Here is a 24,061-nt window from a genome sequence, read left to right as displayed (position 1 = left end):
AGATCCTATCGGAGGAGACAGGTTCTTTGGCTACTCTCTCTTCTGACCTATTTCAGGCTGCACTGTCCGCATGACCCAGGGCAGGGTCATTGGTGCATTAGTGCTAATCACTCTCTGGTCACCCCCCATACAGTCAGGGCAGAGGAGAGAAAGCCAGTGAGCCTCTGGGGAAAACTGCTCCACAAGAGCCATATTGATCTCCAAAATGAATTCCTATAACAGGTCTCCTAGTGACCTGGATGATGTTAACAGAATCAATGCATCTGTTACTCCATTAGGTTTGTGGAATGAACTCTCTAATGGTGGGTGAGAGACGGTTTATACCCGACACAGAGTGGTCATGGCATGGGGGAGGAACACAGCTGTTCTGCTGAGAAGACACAGGGGAGGGATAAGAAGCCCTCCGATAAGGTTCTACACTCTCAGCTGACTATCTGGCTTCCTCTTGCTGTCTACATCTGCATTCCTCACGACCTAGTTCTAGACCGTCCTGTGACGGATGGCAGCTCTCACACTTCATCTCCAGCCCCGGTCGTCCTGGCTTCCTCCTGTACACCCCCTACCTGCTGGGCTCTTCCTTCGTATGTCCTGTCAGCTGCTTGAGATGAGCAACCTAAGCCAGTCTCCTCCCAGTGCTTCCTATCTCAGGGAAACACACCAACACCTTCTCCATCAGTCAGTCAGCCAAGCACCGTGTCAGCCTGGCACTGCCCCACTCAGCGATGGTGGCTTCTCCTTACGATGCCTACAGAGCTCTGTCTCTCTGAATAGTATTTTCTTGTTTATTTGTTCAACTGTATTTCTTACTGATGCGTCTTGTACTCCAGAGTATTTCCAGGAACACGCCAGTCTCCCCCTCATGACTGGGCTCCTTCCGCATTAGACTGAAACTCAGTGAAGCCAGAGATTCCAACCCTTTCCTAACAGCCGTGGCCTTGGGTCATGCCTCCTGAATCACGTGACTTAATATTTGTTGGCCAAAACAAATAAGACACAAAGGATAATAAAGTGCTACATCTTCAGTAACAGTTACTGATTTCTCATTGCCTTCGGAATAAAGGTGCTTCGGTGTGACAATGAAGGGTATTTTGTAATATCCTGTATACTTTATCTTGTCGCCCAGTGCCTCCCTCACTCCTGCAGTGCACAAATAAAGGGACCATCATCTTTGCCCCGCAGCCCTCTGCCTTCAGCGCGGACTGGAGTCAGTCTAGGACTCAGTGTATTCATTTGCCTCTCAGAGTCACAGGGAACTGGAAGATATCGACAAGCTCTCTTACCTCGATTTACTTATCTTACTCCTTTAATTATGTTTGTGTTGGGGGTGGATAGGTATACGCCGCAGGGCATATGTGTCTACGTATAGAGGATCTCTACGTAGTGAGACAGAAACAGAACAGAACCCGATAAAACATCTCTGAGATGTGGCTATCTCCTGGGAGCTGGCTTTCCTTCTACCGTGTGGATGCAGGGCTGGGGTGGGGTGGAGTGGTGGAATCAGGCTGTCAGACTTGGCATCAGGTGCCTTTACCTGCTCAACCTTGTCACAGGCCTGGGACAGTCTTGACAGTGGGGTATAGATAATCTCGTATGTTCCAATTGTTTCTGTATCTCCAGCACTGTAACTGCCTGGGTGCATTCAATACATACAAATAAAATTATTGAATGAGTGTACTGAGTAAGTAAAAAGATTTTCCCTAGCACACAAATCCAGATGTGTCTGTTCCTTGTGGTGAAGATCTGTACTTTATGCGTTAAAAAGATGAAGCGGGAGCTGGGATGAGCTGGGTCCTCTATGAGACCACTGGCGTTTCTATGTAGCTCTAGTCTGTAGATCTAGACAAGCTCTGTTAAAGCTGGCTCACACCAACCCTGCAACTTCAAAAGAGCTCTGCCTGGCCTGACATTGTAGTTCATACTTGTAACAGCCCTACAGAGTCCTGGGCAGAGAAAGTACGCAAGTCTGAGGGAAGCCTGCACTACATGAGTTTCAGTGAGATCCTGTCTTCAATACAAAACAAAGCATCAATAAGAAATCTCTGCCCTGGGGTTGGGGAGATGGCTCAGGGGTTAAGAGCACTTTCTGTCCTAGTCCAGGACTGGGATTTGGCTCACAACTGTCTCTGGCTTCTGTTTCAGGGGATCTGACACCTTTGTCTAGTCTCCTTGGGCATCAGGCACTCGCAGTGTACACATAAATTTGTCCCCTTATGTCCCCAACTATAAATATTTGTCCTTTATACTCATGGATAAGTGTAGTCCTGATCCCTCATCAAGGAAATTTCTCTTTGCCACGGATGGAGACTATCATAGAAAACCACAGCCAATCAGAATGCAGAGTTGTGGAGCCTGGTTTCAAGGGCTAGAAGTACAATACAAACCCTGCACCCAAGGCTTAAGGATCACTGCAGAAGAGGGGGTGGAGAGATTGTAAGAGCCAAAGGAACAGGGAGTTTGTCGTGAAATTATCTCCTAGGGATGTCAGAATCTACATTTATTAAGTCTCAACAACACGATTGTCTAAACAGGAGCTGAACAAGAAAAACAATAGGCATGCTAACATGGATAGGGTGTGGGCAGAGCCAGGAAGGCTTCAAACCTACACAAAGAACCACAGGGAACTGAGGAATGCTAGAGCCAGAGAAGTCTTCCACAGGGAAGAGCACACCAATTGGTTATCCTATACCAAATGGCCTTTGAAAACATAAAGGCGTCGTTCAGACTGAGAAGGTTGTATTTATGTATTTAGGAATCAAGATAAATAGATATGCAACAACAATGAAAAAAAAGAGATCATGGATTTGAAAGAGAGCAAGGAGGATGACATGGGGGGAATTTGAAGGAAGAAAAAAGAAGGGAGAGATGACAGAACTATGTTATAATCTCAAAAAGAAGACAACAAAACATGCACGTGCACGCACACGTGCATACACACACCAACATCCAACAACATACCAACACCCCTATAACATGACCTCAAAAAAAAAATCAATCGAATGAATCCCAAGTTTCATATAAGGTCTTGCTTGCTTTAGGAATAATAATAATAATAATGATAATAATAATTAATAAAAGCTGAATCCAGCTTACTGGAATAAGGTGTCCTCATTATGGACACAGAAGGCCCAGTATCCCTGGAGCCCTTTGCAAATGGAAAGCAGCCTGTGCACCATCCAGGGTGTGCTGGGGGATGCTGTCCTCACTTTCCCCGTCGGCTACAGGCAGTGTATCAACCAGCTTGGGCTCTGTGCTGCTCTGCTTTGTTCCTTTTAGGCAGCAATGGTCTTCAGTAATTGGAGTGTGTTTTACATGTGTGTTCTAGATAGGGCTTAGTAGTGCTATGACTTATGACTCTATAAGCACTCAGGGTCCTAGATTATAATAAAAAAAATTCAAAATTAGGGGCTAGAGAGATGGCTCAGAGGTTAAGAGCACCGGCTGCTCTAATAGAGGTCCTAAGTTCAATTCCCAACATCCACATAGTGGCTCACAACCATCTGTAATGAGATCTGGTGCCCTCTTCTGGTGTGTGGGCAAACATGCAGGGAGAGCACAGGGTTGTAGGAGAAAGGCTGCTTGTTTGTCCCTAGCCTCTTAGCCCCAGAATAATAATCACACAGAAACTGTATCAATTAAATCACTGCTTGGCCCATTAGCTCTAGCTTCTTATTGGCTAACTCTTACACCTTAATTTAACTCATCTCCACTAATCTGTGTATCACCATGAGGTCGTGGCCTACCAGCAAAGTTTCAACACATCTGTCTCTGGCAGTGGCTTCATGTCGTCTCCCTGACTCAGATATTCTTTCTCCCAGCATTCAGTTTAGTTTTTCCTGCCTACTTTTGTTTTGCTCTGCTCTACTATAGGTTCAACTCAAAGCAATTCTTTATTAATCAGTGGTTTTCACAGCATACAGAGGGGAATCCCACATCACCGGGCACATAATCTTTTTTTTTTAAATCAAAATTATATCCAAATACTTGACAGCACAAACTCTCCATGGGATGGCATATCTAACAGAAAAGGATGCATCAAGTAAACAACTGAGAGGTTGGATTCCTTTTGTAACTGTGCTTCTGCTTTGCTATTTAACTCTTAGCAAGTAGGCTGCTTGCCTTTGATGGACGTTACCCACCTCAGCAGTGGAAAGTTACAAGTACCACACACCCTACCACTAAGTATTGAGGGTTGCCAAAAGGATAGAGAATTGAAACACCCCCCCCCCCAAATGTCATACATGCAGGTTTCTGACAGCACTATTGAAATCACCCACAATGGAGCTGGAGAGACGGCTCAGTGGTTAAGACCATGGACTGCTCTTGCGGAGGATCCTAGCGCCAACACTGTGACTCAGTTCCAGGGGCTCCAGCCATCTTCTGACCCTCACAGGCACCAGGTGCACACACAGTGCACACATTTACATGTCACGCAAGAATAAGTAAAACGTAAGGAGAAACAGCCCAAACTGCCCACTGACTACTGAGTGGCTAAATAAAATGCAGCAGTCCCCAAAGTGGAGTCACAGACGTAGGCATGAGTGAAATACTGACGCGCAGCATTCTGACGAACCCTCAGGACTTTGTAAAGGAAGCCAGTTAGAAGAGATGGAGACCATACAGTGTAACTTCGGTGTAGGGTTTGGAAACCCAGACAAATCCCCAGACAGAGAAAGCAGGCGCAATGAATGCTTAAGACTGAGCAGAGGGTGGGGGTGGGGCAGTCAAAAGGGAGCGTGACCGCTAAGGACTATGAGGTTACTTGGGAACAATGAAATATTTAAAAATTAAGACTGCGGAAAGGGCTGCACATCCGTATAAACACACTAAAACCTGCTGGACTGTATATGTGATAGGCGAATTTAATGGTATGTGAAATAAATCTCATTAAAGATTTAGACATACAGTTTGATAATTTCCCAACAAGCTAAATATACCTATCCCCTCCAAAAAGACCCAGTAGTCTCACATGTACGTATATGTCCTAGATAAATAAAAAATTTGTCTGTAAAATGAACTTATACAGAAATACGTTCATGGCCACTGAGACAGCTCAGTGTGTATGCTGGTTACCTGAGTTTCATAGCCAGGATCAAACTTTACCTATCGCTGTAGCCCAAAATATCAGTTACTAGATTGTCATGATGATTGAATAACCTGCATGCTTCAGACGGGTTATAAAAGACCATACGTGTCTGGGCACGGCGACACGTACCCTGGGATCCCGGGGGTTCAAGGTCATGCTTTACTAGGCAGTGAGCTTGAGGCCAGTCTGGGAAACACAGTGAAATTGTGTCTCAAACATCAGAACAAAACAACAGAAAACCAAATAAACCATACACACACATACAAATCCCTAGCAAACTATTAAGTGTGGACAGAGCTCAATAGCATCTAATCATATGTTCCTGCCAGGCATAGAAGTTCGTGTCTACATTCCCAGCATTTGGGAGACTGAGGCAGGAAAATGACTGTGAAGTCAAGGCTAGCCTGCGTTATGTAGTGGATTCTAGGTTGGTCGAGGATACATAATGAGACCCTGTCTCAGAAAAAGGTGGGGAGGAAGTCACAGCGGCACACCCTTTTAACCCAGACATTAAGGAGGTAGAGGCAGAAAAATCATGATGTGTTTGATGTCGCCCTGATTTACACAGCAAGTCCCAGGCCGGCCAGGATTGCATACTGAGACCCTGCCTCAAGACACAAGGTTCATCCGACCTTTATTTTTTTCTTAGTTCCTTTTCTGAAGTGAAAACTGAGCATGTGGTAGACACCAGTCCTCCTGAAAGTGGTACATACTTGACTAAGAGACCTGGCCCCTTTTCCATTTTCGTCATCCCGTGCCCCCTCCTTTACTCCTCTTCACCCCGTAATTACAGCAGGGCAATACGACTTGGAGACCCGAGCAAGCTGAAAAATCCTTTCCAGACAGTGACCTTCACGTTTGGACAACAGCCAGTTCACTCAGACCCCAAGTCTGGTTCCGCAGGCAGCAGACTGAGGTCACGCCCCAGTTGGAGCTGGGAGGATAACGCCTGGCCTATAGTCCCCATGCTATGTGGCTGTTGTCAGAGTCGAGGTCAGAGTGTGAAGCAGACCATGCACAGATATAAAACGTTTGCAACGTTTGTTTTTATTGCCTGGAACCTTTGGAGAGAAGAAACTGTGGCACAGATAAAGGAAAAACGTGAGAGAACGTATGTCTGGGATGTTTTCGGTATGAGATGGACATGCTGTCGCGGTGATGTGTCCTGGGTCGCTAGGAAGGTCGGCTACACGGAGAGAAGGGAGGTTTCCAGACTCCTGGCCTGGCTTCTATCTCTAAGTCTAGACTAAAGATAACGGCTGCAAATGTCTCGGTCAGTTTGTTTTCTTTTAAGCAGGGTTTTATTTTTTCCTTTTCTTCCTGGCTTCTTTTTACGGCTCTACAGAATCACTCCCCTTCCTTTCCACAACCACCCCTGGGAAGGCTGCCCAGCATGCAAGTACTCCTCCCACCGCCCTGCAAAACTGCAGTGCAGGAACGCTCAGAGGGTGTCAGGGGAGGAGCTCTGCCCAGGCCGGGCCAGCCATCAACAGGCTGGTGATAACGGAGGCAGGAAAGGAGACCTGGCAGGGGTTTCTGGAAAAGATGACTGGCCGTATAACAACCGGTTCCCTTATCTGAATGCCCTTGTTATCTCTATTCCTTCTCTCCAAACAATCCACATCCCTAAAAGTCTCAGTGGGTCTCAGTATCCAGACCCAGGGAGACCAAAATACTGGAGATGAGGCTGGACCCAAAGCCTGTCTCTGCTAACTCTGAGCTCCATGGCTTGGGCGTGGAAGGATTCGAGATCATCTTGTAGGAAGCATTTGGCACATCCCTTCTTACCGGGAGACTTCAAGAGGGCCAAGAGGGATGAGCTGGATGTATGGATGGCAGCTACCCTGGGGAACTACTGAGAACAGAGAGCCAACAGCGTCTACAAATGAAAACTACCATTTACCCAGCACTTACTAAGTACTCCTCGTCACCCTGTGAGGACAAGCTCTTCATGCTTCCTGCAAGGACATGGGTTTGGTTCTCAGCACCACACTGGGCAGCCTACAGTGGTGCATAATTCCAGTGCCAGGGTGATTTGACACCTCTGCCTCTTCAAGTACTTGTAGTCCTGTTCCTACACACATGTGCCCAAGCCACAGAGCTCAGAAAGTTCAATGAAGGAACAAACGCCTCCAAACCTTTTCTCTGTATCACTGAAATTATAAAGCTAATTCCCAAGCAGCAGGATCCAAGTCCTCAAATCTAAACTCTGAAATCACTTCGCTTTTGCTCTGGGCAAAACATTTAATGTTGTTATATGAGGCCTCACATCCCTCATGGCCATGCCAAATGCTGAGGAGTCTCCGCAGAGTTCTCTGAGAGGAAGAGGCACTAGCGTGTTTGTGTTGTTGTGTTTTCAGTGCTGAGGATCAAACCCAGGGCCTGATACACACACTACTGATCAGCGGCACCACCCAGTCGATAAAGAGCAATAATTTAATTCTCGATATACCGTTAGTTTTTATTTCAAGAAGCGGGTTGGTAGAGGGGAGCTTCTAAAGGTCTGGCAAGAGATAACGGTCGATGGAAGAGTTTTAAAGACAGAACGGTAGAGGATCCCAAGAGCGGATGTTCCTCTAATAAAGCTCACTAGAAAAACAGATGGGTCAAGAGGGAAGGGCGAGGCTGGGTCGACAGTTCCAGGCCATTTGAACTAATAACCACAAGCTCGAAATTATTGACAAAGGCATAATTCTCATAGTCTTTCCACACATACCATAACTAGGGAGAAACTGCTAACCATAAGGACAAATAGACAAAAAGGCTCCACTGAATAGACAACCCTATCCGGTGGCAACAGCAGATTCCCTGGAGCCCAGTTCATTTACCACTGTTCGTCCTCCCCAAAGCTTTCATCCACCGTTCAAGGAACGGTGGCCCAGGGAAGGGAAACTGCTGGTCCAAGGCTCTACGGTGAGATCAGACATGAACCGTGGAGCTGGAGTTCAAATCTCTTGGTCTAAGAACGAGGCAGTATTCTCTAGAGCGTGGGAATCTATAAGGAGCCTTGAGATCCGACCACCAGAACGCTGGCTGGCAGGAGGGTTGTTTTGTTCTGGGTTTATAATGTTTTGCAGTAAGCAAACATCTGTTAGATCAAACTTAAAGACCACTATAAATAATTCTCCACGTTCAAAAATACGTCTTCTAGTGTCTACAGTCGTCATAAAGCAGAGGAAGTCGAAAGAGGTGGCAGAGATGGCGGGCGTGAGAGAGAGCCCGGGAGACCTTCCCCTGAGTGCCGCTCTCTCACCCCCTCCGCGGAAGAATTCGAGAAAGAACATCTCAGCGCTCGGGGCAGCCAAGTCAGAACATCCTGACCTTGGCGCATACGATCCTGAGGTATGTATTAGCGGAAATTGATTCTGGGGAATGCACAGAGGAAAGGCAGAGAGTGGCTGTAGCTTAGCGCTGTGGCTCTTGCTTACTTGTCCTTGGAGGACTCTTTGCCCCAGAACAGCCCCCTGAGAGACACAAATGCCTTCCATCAGGCCTCTAGCCGGGATCAATCATGCCTTAGTTTCGCCTCGGGTGGTAGTTGGGAATTCACAAACCTGCCACATAAAACAAGACTACAAGTCAGGATCCTGATCACTGTTTCTCTAACGATGCTTCCCACAGTGTTCCAGGCCTAGCAAAAGCCTGGGTTTCGATAAGAAATCCGTTCAGTCAGAATTTTCCCTCCCTGGCATCAGCAGAATGAATGAGCGGCCCCAGGTTCCAAATTCTCTCGGGCTGGAAGAAGCTGTTCCCACGGTGTGACGTTTGCTGGGCTGTGTATGCTTCTGGCTTTGGACAATGAGTCTGTATTTAGCCAGGTGCTGTCCTGCTCATTCGTGAGTGATCAGGTCAGCAAGCTCTCTTGTTGCCTTACCAAGCACACCCACCTTTCTCCTCTTCCTTTCTTGGGAACTTGGGCTGGTTAGGGTCCCTGTTGAAAGGTAGTCCCCTCAAAGTGTTTTCTCATACTTGAAATAAAGCTGATTTGGGGGTAGGGCGGGGAGAAAGTGCTGGGCGTGGAACCCAAGGCCACACATGTTTGCAACCACTGGAATGAAACACTCTTGTCATTGTGTATGAGTCATGAGCAGCCGCCATAGGGACTACACGAGCAATCTCAGGCCAGTCTCAAGGGGTGGATCTTGTCCTTGATTCACGAGCTCCTGCCACAGAAGCAAAGTGCTCATCTATATTCACGGGAGTACTTCCATCCTCCTCCTAAGGAACCCTGGGAACCCATTAGCATTCCCGGGGGGATCAGTCCATCCAGTGGGTACCATAAATTCAGATTTTAGGGATGCATTTGAACCTTGAAAACTTTCCATGAAAATATATATAAAAAACATTAACAATAAATACTTAAAGCTAACCAGCTTTGTCAGGTGGAGATTTTGCTCCTTTCTCAGCAACTCTCACTAAGATGGCACTGGTGTAAACTCCACAACTGTGGGAGCCCACTGAGAATCATTCGCCGTGGGATTAATTGAACAATAGCTTAAACTGATCAGTTTGGATGTGATGCTGGGAGTCTAAGAGCTCTAGCTTCCCCTATGGAACAAGGAGACACACAAAAGCATCCGAAGGGAAACTGGCTTCAGGAGAGGCACTGTGATGTTGGCGAAGGAACTTGAGATTTGGAGCCTGGATCCTGGTGTGCTTGCAAGGAAACTGAGTGAGGCTAAAAGCCCTTGGTTTGCACAGTTTGTAAAGACTGCTAAACTTTTCCAGGAAGAAACACCCGTGGTCCCAGGGAACTCCTGCAACTCATAAACACTTTCAGTAATGTAGCAGGATACAGGATTAACAACAACAACAACAACAAAATCAGTAGCCCTCCTTTACACAGATGATAAATGGGCTGAGTAAGAAATCAGAGAAACATCACCCTTCACAATAGCCACAAATAGCATAAAATATCTCAGAGTAACTCTAGCCAAGCCAGTGAAAGACCTGTATGAAAAGAACTTTAAATCTTTGAAGAAAAAAATTGAAGAAGACACCAGAAAATGGAAAGATTTCCCATGCTCTTAGGTAGGTAGAACTAACATAGTAAAAATGGCAATCTTACCAAAAACAATCTACAGATTCAATGCAATGCCCAGCAAAATTCTTCACAAACCTCAAAAGAATAATACTCAATTTCATATGGAAAAGCAAAAAAAAAAAGATAGCTAGAACAATTCTGTACAATAAAGGAACTTCTGGAGGCATCACCATCACTGACTTCAAACTCTACTACTGAGCTACAGCAATGAAAACAGCCTGGTATTGGCATAAAAACAGACAGGAGGACTAATGGAACCAAATCAAAGACCCAGATATCAATCTACACACCTATGAACACCTGATTTTTGACAAAGAAGCAAAACATATAAAATGGAGAAAAGGAAGCATATTCAAAATGGTGCTGGCATAACTGGATATCCACATGTAGAAGAATGAAAATAGACCCACATTTATTACCATGCACAAAACTCAAGTGCAAATGGGTCAAAGACCTCAACATAAAGCCAGTCACACTGAACCTCATAGAAGAGAAAGTGGGAAGTACACTTGAACGCATTGGCACAGGAGATCACTTCCTAAGTATAACCCTAGTAACACAGACACTGAAAGAAACAATTAATAAATGGGACCTCCTGAAACCGAAAAGCTTCTGTAAAGCAAAGGACATGGTCAACAAGACAAAACAGCAGCCTACAGAATGGGAAAAGATCTTCACTAACCCCACATCAGACAGAGGGCTGATCTCCAAAATATACAAAGAACTCAAGAAATTGGACACCAAAAGATCACATAATCCAAGAAAAAAAATGGAGTACAGACCTAAACAGAGAACTCTCAATAGAGGAATCTAAAATGGCTGAAATACATTTAAGGAAATGTTCAACATCCTTAGTCATCAGAGAAATGCAAATCAAAACAACTCTGAGATTCCATCTTATACCTGTAAGTTAAACCTGTAAGAATGGCCAAGATCAGAAACACTGATGACAACTCATGCTGGAGAGGATGAGGGGCAAAGGGAACATTCCTGCATTGCTGGTGGGAGTGCAAGCTGGTACAGTCACTTTGGAAATCAGTGATTTCTCAGAAAATTAGGAAACAACCTACCTCAAGACCCAACAATACTGTAACTCTTGGTATTTACCCAAAGGATGCTCAATCGTACCACAAGGACATGTGCTCAACTGTGTTCACAGCAGCTTTGTTTGTCATAGCCAGAACCGGGAAACAACCTAAATGCCCCTTGACTGGAGAATGGATAAGGAAAATTTAGTACATTTACACAATGGAGTATTACACAGCAGAAAAAAATCTTAAATTTTGCAGGAAAATGAACGGAGCTACCTATTTTGAGTGAGGTAACCCAGACCCAGAAAGATAAATATGATATGTACTCATTCATAAGTGGCTTTTAGACATAAAGCAAACAAAATCAACCTACAAATCTCAGTCCCAGCCTCTTATGAATAACATTAGAATTTCTTTTTAAAAAATGTATATATGGGTGTTGCCTGCATGTATGTATATGCACCACATGCATGTCTGGAGATCAGAACAGGGTGTCAGGACCCCTGGAACTGGAGTTATAGATGGGTGTGAGCTGCCATGTGGGTGCTGGGAATTGAACTCAGGACCTCTGGAAGAGCAGCCAGTGCTCTTGACTACGGAACCATCTCTCCAGCCCTAAAGTTTAAATTTTTCATGCTTCTTTCCTATTTCAACAATGCATTTCTGAAAACAACATTTGGAAATGAGTTAGGAGTTCTAAAACAAAGTAGATTAAACGACAGTTTTCAAAGTTATAGCCCAACACTGCAGCTAAATAATTTTTTTGGGGGGGGGGTTTCGAGACAGGGTTTCTCTGTGGCTTTGGAGCCTGTCCTGGCTCTGTAGACCAGGCTGGTCTCAAACTCACAGAGATCTGCCTGCTTCTGCCTCCCGAGTGCTGGGATTAAAGGCGTGCGCCACCACCGCCCAGCTGCAGCTAAATAATTTAAGAGAACTGTATCAAAATATCTATCTCTATTAGTGGCCACATGGTGCATAATATTGAAGCTAAATTCAAAAACACAATTTAAAGAATTAAATTTTAATTTGTTCAACTGATAGTATGTAACCTTGCTAATAAGGATGCAGAGCCATCAAGAAGGGTCCAAGCCAAGCGCTTGAAAAGATGAGGCATTCAATCTGAGCTCAAGACTAGCCTCTGGTACACGTTTCTCAAACCCAAACTATGAAAAGGTTCACAAAGGAAGTCTGGCTGAGAGAATAAAAAAGCAGGTTCTCCGTGGCAGAGGCTGGATGAGTAAACAGAACAGAAACAGAGGCAGCACTTAACACTGTGGGCTGCAGTGGTCAAGAGGAAGAGGAAACAGGTTCAGGGGAAGCAGAAGCAGATTTTCTTCAGAAATTCAGGTAGACACCACTGGAAACCCAGACACCTTCCAGTGGGCAGCGAGGCTTTGGGCAATGACTTAATGTCTGGGAAGACGCTGCTCTATGAGAATGACATTAAAAACAGGACAGGTTCATCCTAGGTTAGACTGAAGAGTGCAGGGCTCATCCTAACTGGAGCGGATGTCATGCTGGAGTGGTGTGTGCACGCAATGGACTTGATGGTGCAGTCAGAGGTCTGGGCATGACTGCAGAAGCCGAGGTGGGGACCGGGTCCTCGTGACACTTAGTGGGGCCCACTAAAGCACTGTTTCCAAATGTCCCATCCTATTGATGAGCTAGAGCACAGCCTGCTCTTCCTCTCTGTGCCTTTAGAAATGGCCATTTAAAAATGGGTCTGCCACTTTATGTATTTATTTGCTTGTTTTGATTTCCTAATAAATTCTTTCTCTTTTTGTACTTATTTTGTTTTTACAGCCTGCCCACAGTTTCACTTCCTTCGTCTCCTGCAAATATCCCCCCCCCCATCACCATTCTATTCCTCCACTCTTCGGAAAAAGCAGCCTCCCATGGCTATCAATCAGCCATGGTATATCAAGTTGGGGCTCCACCCCCCCCATTTTTTTTTTGAGACAGGGTTTCTCTGTGTAACAGCTCTGGTTGTCCTGGAACTCACTCTGTAGACCAGGCTGTCCTTGAACTCACAGAGATCTGCCTGCCTCTGCCTGAGTGCTGGGGTTAAAGGTGTGCGCCACCACCGCCCGGCCGGGGTGCCATTTTTTACTGGCGTCAGCTATGGGGAAAGCACCATCTAGTAGGACTGTGATTTTATGTGCACACGAGAGAGCGTGTTGCATGCGTGTGAGCACGGAGAGGCTCTGGATAAAGAAGCCTGACAGTCTGACCATGCTTGGTTTCATAAAATCAACTCTGTCTTTCTCTTGGTGTTTTCCATTTTGTTGCTGACCGATAAAAAGTTTTCGTAGCTTCGTCCTGGCCTAAAGGTCAGTGCTCTCCGGTCTCCACCACAGGCAGTATTTTCATACCGTGTTTTAGCCTTTGCAGGAGAGCGAGGGAGAAGAACACCCAGGTCCTGCTTCACTTGGAGCCTTTGACCCTCTCTGCTGAAACCTTCACATCGACCCTACTTTCCCTTTTCAGGTATTGTGTTCCATGCAGGACTGGATTAAAAAGCAATGCTTAAAATAGTGCTTTAAATGACTCCTAGTTTACCGCTGAAGGCCGCAAGATCTGTGCATCGAATCAATAACAAAACTGAAATCTCCTGGTGTAGATCCTGGAGATGTGACCACACCATAGACCCTGTGGCATCCAGAATCCCCAGAATAACTATCTATAACTGGATGTTTAACCAGCCTCAAGACTGTCAAGGATTCAAGAAGACAGCTTAATACAAATGCCACTTACCACTTGATACAAAAATCTAGTTCTATCTCTGGTCCAAAATGAAAGTTAAGACAGAACTTTGGAATCTACTCTGACAATTCAACCATCATTACTGCCGTCCTTCACTTGGGAGAATCACAAGTCCTCTATGAATAGCAACAAGGGGGTGTGGGAGCAGGGAATCTCAAGTTATAGTTGGGAGCTATCCAAAGCTGCTGGGGTGGGAATTTGGGACCAGACTGCTGCTACCTCTCAGTCTGTGGGTTTTGGCAGGTAACACTAGACTTAATCTATGCTGGCTGCTAGGGGGTGAGGGGGAACGTCTCGTATAAATAGACAGAGCAGGAAGAAGGATCAAGGTTTTGAATGGAGAAAGGGGTCATGTTTTTCCCAGTCACCTTTTCCTCCTCCAGAGTCTGGACTTCCTTGAAGGTCAGGGCTGGGGCCTGTTCCAGGACAATGCAGTAAGTTCTATGAAGATTTGTGGAGTTTATATTCAACTCAAGACCTGTTCTTGGGGGTGACTAGACCCAGTTGTAAACAAAAAAAATAAGCCAAAGACTTACAAAGGAGATGTGCTACTTTAGAAGGACTCAGAATAACAGTTTCCAGAAAAGACACAGGGATCCCAGATCAGGCTGAAAACTGGTCTGGATGTTTATTTTCCTCATTGTCTCAGTGGAAAAAAAAATGGGTGGGTGATTGAGACCGCAGCCTCCACCTCTGGGCTGGGGCCTGGGTCAGTCCCCACCCTGTTCTTTGCTTTGCTCCTCAGCAGCTGGTTGCAGTCTGGGAGATGCTGTCTCTCACCTCCCACACTGGCTCTCAGTTTCCAGAAGGGTCCCCAGAGAAGCTGGGAGTCTGAGCTCAGAGAAACAAAACAGAAAAGAGAAGGTCTCCCAGGGATGAGGGAAGGAAGACTTCTTCTCTCCCCACCCTATTCCACGCCCAGCTCGCCACACTCCCACCCACTTTTAGTACCGGGTGGCGGGGGAGGACACGGTAGTCAGAGACATTTGTGGGGACAGCGGCTCTCCCAGGGCTCTCTGCTGCCCAGCAGGATCTAGAGAGGGGCAAGCTGTTTGAAGACCCCTCAGTTTGAAGACATTTGTCTGCAGGATGCTGTCTATTTTCCCAAATCATTTTTATGAGTTTTGTCTGACCCCGGATGGAATCCAAGACTTGAAATACCCTGCTGGGTAGTTGGGAAACTCAAGGATTACTAGAGGTTTAAATATTTATAAAACATTTCTGGGGACAGTCTCATCAATTTTATAGTAGAGAAAGGCTGGAGGAGGAGATAAAAAGCAGCTGAAATCTGGGGAGTTCATCCCCAGAATTAGGCTAACGACTGCCACAGAACTCCTGCCAAGGAGTAAAAGAAGAGAAAAGCTAATCCCGTGGAGAGGATATGGAGGAGCTTTGGCCTTATTTCAAAATCTTTACCAGTTACAAAATGGGGCTTTGGTGACCTAAACTCCCCGAGCTCAAATTCATTCATAGTGGCTTGCTGGCTACGCAGACAGAGAACGTTGGTCTGCTAATTTAGCTGTCAGAGGCTGTTAATGTATAACAGCGCTGCACCGGCAGAGTCATCCGCTCCCAGTGACTTAGAAACGCCCTGCTGCTCCTCCTTCTGGCTGGCTACTTTGTAACTTAGAAGCGGCTATGCTATACCTGTCTGTGAAGAGATTAGAAATGAGAAGGAGTTAGCAAACGCAGCCTGAGGATGCCTCAAAGCCCTGGAGCTCACCCCAGCACCTCTACTTTCAGGCCAGGCTGCTCAATGATCCTAAAGCTCCCTGTCCCCGCGTGTGCAATCGGAAGAGCGCTGGTTGCCCCCGTCTACTTCACTTAGTTTCAAGTGAGACTACGGAAGGTTTGCTGACAGGAACGCTCTCTAAAAATGGTAGATACTAAGTCACACTGTTTATCTTGCTCTATAGATAGAGAAAACATCTTACTTGACATCTTCGTCCTCATTGTATGAAAAGCAGCACTTGGCAGCTACTGTCCCTACTGTTTCCTGTATCATCTGGGGTAACCCTTCCCAACAACCCTGGGAGCCTTCATTTCCATTTTCTAGATGATAAAACCTTAAGAGGTGAAGTTATGTATTTGACGTCAAACAGCAAATAGACCGAAGCCCTGGGTTCCAGCCAGACTCGGTAGTGGCTCTGTGGGTCCTGGACAGCAACTGAGGAGGGAGGGCGGGAGGTAGGGAGGGGACACAGGACTCAAAGGGGTGAGGGCTTTCTTTCCTAACACTGGCAGATTTCTCAGCACATGAATAATTCATCCAAGCTTTCTGCTGAACGCTGGTTCTTTTTGTCTGTGGTACATCTGGTCAGGGACAGCTGCCCACGAACGGCCACCAGCGTGAGGACCCAGCCGACTCTACTAGTAAACAAAGCTCAGAGTGGTTATCTGCTTCCTTATGTCAAGTTTTGAAAGTAAATTTGATTCATAGAGGGAAGGGGATTTTAATTTTGTATATACACACACAAAACAAAAATGGACCCTACATGCAATATGAAATCTTTCTGGCATGTATTCTTTTCTTCCTGGAGTATTCTCCCGGGTTTTCTTTTGGGAGGCGCTCTTTGTCAGGCTGATTTCTCCCCCAGCCTAGGTGAAAACTCATAGTCAGCTCCACTGCTGGTCCAGCTTGATCACTCAGGCTCTAGGCTAGACGTTTTTGGCTGGAGAATGTGAGGAACTGCAGGGTAGCAGTAGAAATAAGAATCTGGGGGTGGCACGAAAGTTGAAGAAAGAAAAGGACAGACTCCATCTGCTAGAGAAGCTCTTCCAGATGAACGAGAAAACCAGAAGCGCTTAGTGGATCCCATTACAGCCCTTGAGGGAAGGGGGCAGACAAAGGAAAAGGGGTGTCTGCCCGAAGAAGGCGCCCACGCGAGGGATTTGTACAGGGTCAGGCAGCAAGCAGATGACCCTGCGTGGGGTACAGTGTGCCCAGTTCTGGGGAACCACGCAGAGGGAGCGCAGCCAGAGATCTGCGGTTTGCCTGACGGCTCACAGAGAAGCAGAGACACTCTCAAGAAGGAGATGAAGATGGGGCTCAGGCAACCCTTGCTCACCCAGTCCCAGAGAGAGGATCGGAACCAGATATCCTTCCCTCAGCCTACAGGCACGCCGATGAAATCGGTCGCTGGACTGAAGCCCTGGAAGTCATTACAGAGATTATGGGAATGATTTGAGGTATAAGGAGCGACACCTGAGCCAGCTGTGGGACCGGCATGGCGGGGTCAGCAGGGCCTGCAATCTTACACAACACCAATGGGGAAAAAGTTGTCTAGTTCTACCAGATACTCCTATTCCAGGAGTTCAGGAGCAAAGAGATGGACTATCCTTTATAATGTGGAGTCAACCCTAGCTTAAACGTGAATCCTGGATGGGTCACTTTCTAGCTGTGTGACCGTGGGTCGAGATTATTACTACTGAAAAAGATAGCTGTTAATTTTTAGTAGGGATTTATTTAAAGTCTCTATGTTCAGAGCATCCGTGGCAGCAATTATTTCATTTTATGGCCGATGAAGGGGAGGTTGAGGCAGCACAGGGTGCTCTATACCTAAGGTGGGTGTTGATGCCAGGACACGGGGTCCCAGCAGGAGAGCAGGGACTGCCACTGGTTGGGCAGCTCACTGCACCGAGCCCAGGTCCGGAGTGGGTGGGCAGAAAGAGTCTTTAAGTGCTGTCGATCTGAAAGCGCTGCTCGGTAAGGAGAAATTACACACCGTCCTTATTTGTAATCGGAGGTGGATGTGGTGGCACACAGCTGTCATCCAACCACTTGGGAGGCTGAGGCAGGAAGGGCCATGAGTTCAAGGCTACCCTGGTTTACAAAGCAAGATCACACGAGAGGAAGATAGGAAAAGAGGGAAGGAAATAGGAAGGTGGGGGTAGAGGGAGGAAAACTGAAAGGAAGCATGAGGGAGAAAGAGAGAGGAAGGCAGGGAGGGGAACACGAGAAAGGAAGACAACAGAAACAAAGAGATTGAATGGCACAGGGTCGATCACATTAGATGAAGTTATGCCACTAGGGTGACATTGCTTCCCCCTGAGAACCATAGTTTATTTGACAAAGACTCAGCACCAAGCAGAAGAAACCTTGGGTCGAATTGTTGGTCAGGGGACTCCAGAAACTTATAAAACAATATAGGTGATTGCCATTGTCCTTGTCTCCCTCCCAGAATTTGAAGACAAACCCTTATTTCTGAAGACTCCATGTGCTTTACATATAGAATTTAGGAGAATTGAGCCAGAGCAGACCTGGCAGCCTTCTGCCCAAGGACTGGTTTTTATAGTACCAGAAGGTGCTATGCAAGCTGCCAAGGGGGAAACAATCAATAGTTGTGGCAGTTTGAACGTAATTGTAATTGACCCCCATAAGCTCATAGGGAGGGGCACTATTGGGAGGTGTGGCTTGTCAGAGTAGGTGTGGCCTTGTTGGAGGGAGTGTGTCTCCGTGGAGGTGGGCTTTGAGGTTCCTTATGCTCCCTGTCACCATGACAATGGACTGAACTCTTGAAGCTTAAGTCAGCACTTCAATTAAATGTTTTCCTGTATGAGAGTGGCCATGGTTTGTATACAGGAGGGATACTGATTTTTTTTTGAGTTAATTATATACAAATGATAAACTGGCCGAGAGCGAAATCAGAGAATCAACACCCTTTACAATAGCCTCAAATAATATAAAATATCTTGTGGTAACTCTAACCAAGTAAGTAGAAGAGCTGTAGGATAAGAACTTCCGTTCTTTGAAGAAAGAAATTGAAGAAGACAGCAGAAGGAAAGATGTCCTATGCTCATTGATAGACAGGATTAACGTAGTAAAAATGGCCATTTTACCAAAAGCAATTTACAGATTCAATACAATTCTCATTAAAATCCCAATGCAATTCTTTACAGACCTTGAAAGAACAATAGTCTACTTCATATGGAAAAACAAAATCCCCAGGATAGCTAAAACAATCCTGGACAATAAAAGAACTTCTTGATGCATCACCACCCCTGATTTCAAACTCTACTACAGAGCTATGGTAATAAAAACCAGATAGTATTGGCATAAAAACAGACAGGTGGATCAATGGCATCGAAGCAAAAACCCAGATGTAAATTCACACACTTATGAACACTTATGAATCCAAAATTATACAACAGAAAAAAGAAAACATTTTCAACAAATGGTGCTGGTCTAACTGGATGTTGGCATGTAGAAGAATGCAAATAGATCCATTTCTTTCACCTTGCAGAAACCTCAAGTTCAAGTGGATCAAAGACTTCAACATAAATACAGATACACTGAACCTGATAGAAAAGAAAGAAGGAAGAGGAAAATAATCTGGAACACTTTGGCACAGGAGAGGACGTCCTGAACAGAACACCAATAGCACAGGCACTGAGACAATTAATAAATGAGATCTCATGAAACTGAAAAGCTTCTGTTGTGCAAAGGACTCTGTCAATAGGACAAATGGCAGTCTACAGAATGTGTAAAGATCTTCACCAACCCCACAGCTGACAGAGGGCCAATTCAAAAATACATAACTCAAGAAAATAGATATCAACAAACCAAAGAATTCAATTTAAGAAATGGGGTTACAGATTTAAACAGAGAATTCTCTACAGGAGAATCTCAAATGGCAGAGAAACATGTAAGAAGGAAATGTTTAACGTCCTTAGCCATCAGGGAAATGCAAATCAAAACGACTCTGGGATTCTAATTTACAGCTGTCAGAATGGCTAGGACGGAAAAACACAAGTACCTGCTCATGCTAGGAAGGATGTGGTGCAATGGGAACACGCATTCATCGCTGGTGGAAGTGCAAATTTGCACAGCCACTTTGGAAGTCAGTGTGGCAATTTCTCAGAAAACTGGGAATCAACCTACCACAAAACCGAGGTATACTGCTCCTGGGCATAAACGCAAAGGGTGCACACTCATACCACAAGGACACTTGCTCAAATATGTTCACAGCAGTTTTAGTTATAATAGCCAGCACCTGGAAACAAGCTACATGTCCCTCAAATGAGGAATGGATAAAGAAAATGTGGTACATTTACACAGTGGAGTACTACCCAGCTGTTATAAACGAGGACACACCAGGAGATTTGAAGGTAAATGTACGGAGCTAGAAAAAAAAAATCATCCTGAGCGAGGTAACCCAGACTGAGAAAGATAAACATGGTATGTACTCACTCATAAGTGGATATTAACTGTAAAATAAAAGATAACCAACCATGCTACAATCCACAGCCGCAGAGAGGCTAGGTGACAAGGAGGGTTTGTGGGGGACATGTAGATCGCCCCAGGAAGGGGAGATAGAAGAGATGTTCTGAGTGAACTAAGGGGAGATGGGGAACATGAGCGGTCAGGTTGGTGGGGAATAAAGGAGGGGAGAATACTTAAAGAGAGCACTGGAAATGTGGGGGCATTTCAAGGTCAGGTAAAAAATCTAGCACAGTGGACTTTCCCAGGAATCTGCAAGAAACTTAGACTCCTAACAACAGCGGTATGGAGCCTGAGCCAGCCATTTCCTGAGACCAGACCTATGCCTAACACAACGGTCATCAGAGAGGCTTCATCCAGCAACCGATGGAAACAGACGCGGACCCACAGCAAACATTAGGCAAAGTTCGGGGAATCCTGCGGAAGATGGGGAGGAAGGATTGCAGGAGCCAGAGGGGTCAAGGATGCCACAAGAAAATCCACAGTATCAACTAACCCAGGGTTCACAGGGGCAAACAGAGACTGGATCGACAACCAGGGAGCCTGCATGGGACTGACCTGGCACTCTGCATATATGTGATAGTTGTGGAGCTCGGTCTTGTTGTGGGACTCCTAACAGTGGGTGCAGGGGCCGCCTCCCACTCTTCTCAGGCTTTTGGAACCCTACTCCTCATACTGGATCACCCTGCCCAGTCTTAATACGTGGGGAGGTGCTTCATCTTACTGCAACTTGATATGCCATGTTTTGTTGATGCTCGTGGGAGACCTGCCCTTTCCTAAACCGAAATGGAGGAGGAGTGGATTGGGGTGGGGACAGAGGGTGGGTGGGAGAGGGGCTGGGAGGATAGGAGGGAGGGAAAACTGAAGCCAGGATGCAAAATAATAAACAAATAAATTATCCGTCTGTCTGTCTGTCATTTATTTAAAGAAAAAAAAAACAAAAGACTTGCCATGGCCATGGTGTCTCTTCACATCAACAGAAACCCTGACTAAGACCGTCGTCCTATCCAGATATTATAGGTAAGGTATCCCCAAAGGTTCAATGGTGGTACTTATCTTCTGAGGGCAATTCACAGCTAAGTGTTATGACTAATTGGACAGAAAGCCCACTCACTGAGAGTGAATTCATGCTTAGTGCTGTGAACCTAGTCAACGACAAATGGCTGGTGAGGCCGCAGAACCCAGAGACCTTAACGTGGCCACTTTCCCAACTACAGTCTTAACTGCATTCTAAGTACTCATCCTCTTACCCACAGAATTTCTTTTCGTGGTAAACCGAGCCCACTGTAGAAAACTAGGAGAACACTGGCTGGGGTACCCGTCCCCAGGAGATACATCCCTCACCCTCTACCCTTCCCACAGATCCGTGGCCCCCTTTGCTTTCATTACCGTTACGTGTGCATGTACAAACACAAGCACAGCCTGCTGAGCCCATTTACTTTGCTCACACGTGTGTATTTTTAGGGTTGACCACTTCATATTAGATAACCAACCAGGGAGTTCATCTCTGGGGAAGACCGATTCTTCCTGTGGTTTTCACTTAGGGTTGGGGCCCCGTGAGAGTTCCCCATCCACGCTGGCATGTCCATCATGCGTTATCACTATGCAGGTCTTGTTTAGGTGACCATATGCCTGAGGTTTCATGGGTGCAGTTTCCTGACATAAGAAGATACTATCTTGAAGTGGATTTCTGGTTTCTGGCTCTTGCCATTTTTTTTTACCCCACTTCTTCTGTGATGTTCCCTGAGCCTTAGGTATGTGGATTGTTTCTTGAGGCAGAACTTGTTTTTGTTTTTTAAAAAATATTTATTTGGCAGAACTTGTTTTGAGGATGCATGCGTGCGTGTGCATGTGCGTGAGTGTGCGTGTGCAGGTGTGTGAATTTCCCTCCCCTCATGCTGCCATTTCATAGGTCCACAGCTAGCTTAGCGAGCTGTGAGCTTCCAGAAGACTCTCCTCTCCCTGGGTCTTACTTCCCACAGCTGTGCTTTGATTACAGACGCTCACTGCCAGACCCAGCTTGGCTTCTGAGGATTGAACTCAGGTCATCGGGGTTGACTCATTGAGCTTTGTCCCTGGCCTCACTTTGATGTTTGAGACAGGTTTAGCTCTTGTCACCCAAGCTGGCCTCAAACTCACGTTATCTTCCTACCTTAATTTTTTGAGTGCTCAGATTAAAGACATGAGCCACCATGCCCTAATAAGTTTTGTTTGTTTTTTCGAGACAAGATTTCACTGTAGTTTTAGAGCTTGTCCTGGAACTAGCTCTTGTAGACCAGGCTGGCCTTGATCTCACAGAGATCCGCCTTCGTCTGCCTCCCCAGTGCTGGGATTAAAGGCCACCACTGCCCGCCCAAATGTTTTTTCCCTCTGTGTGTGTATGCAAATGGATGTGTCCACTACACATGTGGAGACCAGCGTCGGCTGTTCGGTGTCTTCCCTAGTCCCTCTCTACCTTAATTTCTGAGATAGGGCCTCTCACGGGTTTAGCTAGGCTGGTTAGCGAGCAAGCTTCAGGGACCTGCCCCGCTCCCCTCTCTCTCTCTGGAGCATTTCTGCTACACCAGCTTCTTATGTGGATACAGTGAACTCACTTATGCTTGCGCAGAACTTACTGACCAACTATCTTCTGATCTCCCCAGACCCTTGGTGTTTGTTCTGTGAGCTGTTTCCCAGTTTTCTGAACAAGGACCTCACTAACTGTGCCCTGGGCTGTAACTACCTAATCACACCTTTCTAACTTCTGGCTTTTATTCCATTCTTCCAAATTATGAATCAGCCCAAGCCACAGTGAGATCCTCAGCATTATCTCCACGTTTCTCTGAGAGGACCTGGCGTGGTATTCCACATTCGATTATTTGGTATGAGCAATTCCTGTTTTTGGTAACAGTGCATGTTTTAGCGCCCACTGCAGACAGGTGTTTGGTATTTAGACATTTAAATTGTTAACATTTCAAATTACATGGTAATGGTTTGGAGCTATACAATAAACTAGCAAAACGTTCATTACCTGCCAATTCAGTGATGTAAACATAACCTCACATCTTCTTGAATGGGTGATAGTACGTGAAGGGATAGAACTGTCTTCTGTGATTTATGAGTAATAAGCCTAAATTATCACCCGTGTATCATTTACTTAAAGAACAGGTTATCACTTTGGAGTCTTTACTTGCGCTCACATGAAGAATCAGAACCTCTAGATCATTTTTAGATCTGTGTAAACTGCATTCATTTTGTAGAAAAAAGGATAAAGGCTGGGATACAGCTGAGTAGCAAGTTCCTACCTAGACCCAAAGGGCTTGTGCTTAGTTTCCAGAACCATCAAGAGTGACAGTAAACTAATAATTCCTGTTGGTATGGATGCTCCAGGGAGTTGGAGGTCAGGGCACACTTTTGTGAGCTAGTTATTTTCGCCGCGAGTCTCCGAGACAGAGCTCAGGTTGTCTTTCTCGTGCAGCAGACACTTCTGCCGAGCTGTCTTGCCAGCCTAGTGAATTGCTTCTGACAAGAGATGCGTTCTGTCCTGCTTTCCTAGAGTGCAAGTCATTCAAGTTGATCTGGGTCAGTCTCCTTTTATATTTTGCTACCGAGGCAACTGCACCTTCTAATGCTAAGACTATTACATACATGAAGACGCTCACTGCATTTTATTAAGGGACTGTGCCTACGGATGCTGCTATAGTGGACATAAAACCTTTGTAATTTAAGAGCCACAGTTATGACTTGCAAATGTGAGATGCCAGTAAGTCCTAAAATCAGTGGGAAGATTTTAAAGAAGAAAAGATATTTGCATGCCAATAACTAAAGTAGAGGACCACAGAAGTGATACTCAGCGCTCACCGTTGGCTGCTGTACGTGCATGGATGGGTGTGCACACCCCTCCCTCCCGCACATAAAACAGAGACAAATCGAGGTACTTT

At 45.8% G+C, this 24,061-nt stretch overlaps 1 protein-coding gene across 1 annotated transcript in view; it reads right to left on the bottom strand.

Annotated features, from left to right (window-relative positions):
• The window catches only part of Gab2 (GRB2 associated binding protein 2), a 126,752-nt gene that overhangs the window by 13,309 nt on the left and 89,382 nt on the right, over nucleotides 1-24,061 (bottom strand). The gene's annotated exons all lie outside the window — the stretch shown is intronic.

Source organism: Microtus pennsylvanicus, chromosome 18, assembly GCF_037038515.1.
Source record: "Microtus pennsylvanicus isolate mMicPen1 chromosome 18, mMicPen1.hap1, whole genome shotgun sequence".
Taxonomy (NCBI): domain Eukaryota; kingdom Metazoa; phylum Chordata; class Mammalia; order Rodentia; family Cricetidae; genus Microtus; species Microtus pennsylvanicus.
This window is presented reverse-complemented; position numbering and strand designations above follow the sequence as displayed.